General features: G+C 38.1%; 1 long non-coding RNA gene across 1 annotated transcript; it reads right to left on the bottom strand.

The window, feature by feature from the left end:
- Nucleotides 1-752: 752 nt before the first annotated feature.
- LOC126145393 (uncharacterized) lies at nt 753-3,980 on the bottom strand. Its single transcript, XR_007529764.1, has 2 exons — nt 3,781-3,980; nt 753-973 (listed from the first exon to the last, which is right to left on the bottom strand). It is a non-coding gene; the product is annotated as an uncharacterized LOC126145393 (long non-coding RNA).
- Nucleotides 3,981-5,317: the final 1,337 nt, after the last annotated feature.

Raw genomic sequence — 5,317 nt, 5'->3', positions numbered from 1 at the left:
GTATTAGAAGATTCCCGCAATGTGTATGGATCACGAAGCTCTTTCATATGAGGACTACTCGAGCGGATTGTCGCAGTCAATATGCACAAAGTTACGACATACACAGATTTTTTTCATAGAGGGTACCACAGCAAGGAATTTATAAATGAAAGTGGTATTTACAGTCTTCATTGTATTAATTTTATGTGTTTACAAGAACCATAAGTCACTCTAGAAAGACTTAAAGACTGAAAGTAGCTGTGAAGAAACATAATTAACACAGCAAAAGTTGAAAATACCGTCTTCCTTTAACATACACTGGCCTAACATAATGAGGTGTTCATCAACTTTAGTTGGTGTCAAGAGGTTTAATTGTACTCTGCTCACATTCCGGCGGCGTGATAAGTTCACTATCCGTCTGTTCAGATAACAAGCATTTCCAAGAATATATTATTTTGTAAGGCCAGTGAGGGGACCAGTCATCGACTAAAATACTTCAGACGAATGTAAATACTTCAGATGTGCCTTTATGTTTACAATCTGGCGACCCATTCCTTACAAATCGTCGAAGTGTTACATCTGGTGTGCCACTCAGTCCACATCAACGGCAGTTCGTATTTTAAACACATTTTTATACGTAATGACTTCACGAAACTATGCAATAATTAATAACTGGTTACGTCACATTGCGTACTGCAAATAAAAGTGTATACTTGTATCTGTAACATAATCATAACTGAAAAAATAGTTATCAACTTCTTAATAAATTAATATATTTTTAATTTAAAACTTTATTTGAGAAATATATGCAAAACAGCAGGTACTAAACAAATTATCACTTTGATTTTTTTTGTATCTTTTCTAGATGAGGTTTCACGGCGTCCCGGAATACTTTCATCTCGTCTGCGTACTTTTGGCTAGAACTCTCAACTCTAGAGAGCCACTCAGCAATATTTTTGTACTTGTATGGATTAAATTCCGTTTTTGGAATAATCTGCAACAGAAGAAATAGAATACAATATGAATCATCTCACATTTACGAAGAGAACATTTAAAATATACAATGTATTCACAGCGTTCTCCCAGTAAACATACATGCTTAAGCACTTGCGACAGAGAACTACGAGCCGGCCGCGGTGGTCTAGCGGTTCTGGCGCTGCAGTCCAGAACCGCGGGACTGCTACGGTCGCAGGTTCGAATCCTGCCTCGGGCATGGGTGTGTGTGATGTCCTTAGGTTAGTTAGGTTTAAGTAGTTCTAAGTTCTAGGGGACTTATGACCTAAGATGTTGAGTCCCATAGTGCTCAGAGCCACAGCCAGCAAATTAATTAATGATGGTAGAAGTAGATAGGATATAACGTGCAGACTGACGGAGGCAGGGAAAGCGTTTCCGAAGAAGAGAAATTTGTCTACATCGAATATAGATGTAAGTGTCAGGAAGTCTTTACTGAAAGTATTTGCTTCTATTGTGGTCAAGTATGGAAGTGAAACGTGGACGATAAATAGTTTCGATAAGAAGAGTATAGAACTTTCTAAAATGTAGTGCTACAGAAGAATGCTGAAGATTAGATGGGTAGATCACGTAGAACTGGGGAGAAGAGGAATTCCTGGCACAATTTGACTAGAAGACGGGATCGGTTGATAGGACACATTCTGAGGCATCAAGGGAGCACCAATTTAGTTTTAGAGGGAAGAGTGAAGGGTAAAAATCGTAGAGAGAGACCAAGAATGAAATGATTACACTAAGCAGATTCCGAAGGATGTAGGTTGTGGGCCGGTCGATGTGGCCGAGCGGTTCTATGCGCTTCAGTCCGGAATCGCGTGACCGCTAGGGTCACAGGTTCGAATCCCGCCTCGGGCATGGATGTATGTGATGTCCTTCGGTTAGTTAGGTTTAAGTAGTTCTAAGTTCTAGGCGACTGATGACCTTAGATGTTAAGTCCCATAGTGCTCAGAGCCATTTGAACCATTGGTTACTCGGTTATGATTCGGGCAGCCATATCGTGGGCCACATGCTTCTCTGCAATGGACATTATTGCCAAGAATTGTGTGTCCATCCGATGGTACAATATTTGTTCCCACTGGTGAGGACGTGTTCAAAGACGACAGTGTCTCTGTTCACACAGCTATCATCGTCCAGGACTGGTTTTATGAGCATCCCACTGGGCGGCCACAGTCAGCAGGTATCAGTATTATTGAACCTTTATGGCCTACTTGGAGAGAAGGTGACGTGATCACCGTCATAGTTATCTAATGTGCCACTATTTTACAGGGAGAATGGTCTATGATTCCCCTGAAAACCCCTGTGGTAGTTACTCGGAGATGAAGAGGCTTGCACAGAATAGAGTAGCATGGAGAGTTGCATCAAACCAGTCTATTGACTGAAGACCACAACAGACATAACAAGTGGTCAAAATGCTGACCATGGGAATTGATTGACTCATGCAATTGCAGACAGACCGTGTTGTACGCTGAATGTCATTTAGCCTTCTTGTAGCACAGTCCTCTCTTAAAGGACATTTTTGTCTTCTGGAGTCTGCATTTCCTAATAGACTATTTCTTTTAACATTATTCACAACAAATGGGCAGGGAAAACTATTAGAAGTATATGCAGTTTTGTGTTCATGGACGAACAGTCGAACGACTTCCAAGTTTCATGCAAAAAGGCCTGTAATTATCTGTAAAGAATGAGTTTGATATCCACCATATTGGTGCCACAAGTATTGTCTGATGTCCAATCTGATGTCTGGCAGTAAGTGTGGTAGAATATCTTCGGAGGTGTACATAACTGTGCTTTTTTTTAATCCCAATTATTCGCGAAATTCCAAAACGTTCATTGAAGGTCCAACATTATTCTTTTTCGCCTTCAGCAGCCAGTGTGGATATTCAACTGACTGGTGGTGCATATTGGAATGTTGCTGATTTGCCAATGGTTTATAAGCGATGTTTCAACTATACACACATCTTGAACAGAAACCCGCATCAGTTTACAGTTTTCCTTGACACCATTCCTAGAACTTCAACAAATTTTCACGTAAGACTTTCAGGTGCAAAGATAAGAAGAGGAACGATATATGAGTGAGGCGTTTTCTTATGTTTAATATAGTAGGGTAGATGTTTATGGGACCACTTCAACCGACGTTGGAACAGTGTTTTGCTGCGATTTTGTCTTGTTACTATCTAATCACATTTCACATATGTTATGACGTTAATTACGTCGGAAAATTCGCTGCACTAACCGCTACCAATTAGTGAAACTGTCTTCTTAACCTATATACCCGCAGGATCACTTTAAAGTTAGTAAGTACAGATAGCAGAGTACAGCTTGCAACTTGCATGTGCTTTCTGCTGATATAAAATTCCATTGACAATGAAACTGAGATTTCTTCTGTACATAGGCAATACACTTAAAAATCTAAAGTAATTCCAAAGTATATATAATTTATTAAGTATGTGTTTAAGAAATGTCCTAGTGCAGGAGATATAAACATGCAAAGCAAGAAGTACAGTCTTATAAAATAAAGGCTGATAGTTAAAACCAAAGCATTTACATTGTTTCAGCATTTTAAACAAAAAAATTCAGATGAGAAAATAGGATATCCCCTACAAATAAACTGGCGTTAACTCAGTAAGGGTTATCTAAGAGGCAGTATAGTACCGCGACGGAAGGGAAGTCAGATCGATTCAACACCGCAAAGTTAACAGTTTTATTTGTTTCATAACAACTCTAAAATTGAATTTTTAGATATTACTTTTGTGTTTTCACTTAGAGACTAAATGTGCACAAACAGAACAGCAGTACCTGAGTTGTTGACACAATTAGAGCAGCAGAGTAATCAGCCAGTGTGATGTTATCCCCTGCGAGCCATTGCTTTCCTTCTAGCATTCTGTTCCAAGTCTCTAGTCCACCGTTTACTCTGTCCACATACGTCTGGTCTGGTGGTTTCCCGTCAATAACTGCATACTGCAGGCAAAAAGAAATATTGACAGATCTTTGTTATCTATCATAGACCAAAAATATGTAAAAAGTTTACTTACTATGACAAAATAATATGAAAATGAAGCTAACATGTGTTTTAAATTTTTATATTTTACATAATCTCATATTCTTTATATCAGTTTATTACATATGGTTAGCCTGTCAGTAAAGGAACTCGTTTCAGATGCTGCTTACCACAGGAATAAAGATGTGCAACACATAACAGACATACCTGTTATGGTATACAGGGTGTAAATTTTAAGTTGACAAATCAGAATAACTCGAAAAATAAGCTTCAGACGAAAAAATGTGTAGAATCTAAAGTTGATTATTTTCGAGGGGGACATCCTCATTTGCCCGCCATCCCTGCCCCCTGGGGTGGGGCCGGAGGCAACTTAAAAATTTCAAATGGGAACCCCTATTTTTCATTGCAAAATCAGACTCTACATAAAACAAACTATGTACATTTTATCTTAAAAAATTGTTTTGATTCTTGGTAGTTGGCACTGTAATTCAGAAAAAACAATGTTCTCATTTTTGAGTGGAAAATGGTTACGGATAAATAAAAAATACTTATTTACCTCGTAAATTTTGATTCGCTAAAACTAAAATTCTCCCTCTCTCCCCATTGGGTTGGGTTAGAGAGAGGAATTAGGATTTTACAAATGTTGGCCCAAACATTAATTATTTCCGAAGATTCGGATTGCATTTATTGCTGTGCTCAATAATATCGTGGATTGTGATCATTATTTTTAAATGTAGTTTACAATTATGTTACGATTGTAGTTTATGAAAAGTGGTTCCTTTCTATTGTCATAAAAAATTATTGATTCACAACGTGCAGAAACTTTTTATGTTCAAGCACTAAAATTTTATAATAAAACTGACGCAGAGTTGATGAGATGTGATTTTTTTGTCGTTATATGCATACAAAACTGCTAGCCGATAAAATACTGTTTTGTGGAGTCAAACTACTGTACAAATAGCAGATTACAGGACCTCCACGACATTTACGTTGTGTGGTCTACATCCAAATCAGGCACCATGCAATATCGGGCCACTACGGTAAGCAGAAATAAAAATATCTGGTACTTAATGCGTTAACTATTTTTCGATGCCTCATGATTTGTCATGTGAATCTACGCTGTATTGTAGTCCCCTTACACCGATTCAGTATTCCGTCATTGGTTATCCGATCTATCCATATGACGTTCAGCATTCTTCTACAACGCAACATATGAAAAGCTTCTGTTCTCTCCTTGCCTGTACGGACTGTAGTTCAGTTGCATTTCCACACAGCATAAAATTTGAAAAAAATTTAACTATCCGTATTCAATGTTAACATATTTCTCTCTTTTTA

The sequence above is a fragment of the Schistocerca cancellata genome, chromosome 2, assembly GCF_023864275.1.
Source record: "Schistocerca cancellata isolate TAMUIC-IGC-003103 chromosome 2, iqSchCanc2.1, whole genome shotgun sequence".
NCBI lineage: Eukaryota > Metazoa > Arthropoda > Insecta > Orthoptera > Acrididae > Schistocerca > Schistocerca cancellata.
The sequence above is the reverse complement of the archived record's forward strand: the minus strand, read 5'-3'. Positions and strand labels throughout refer to the sequence as shown.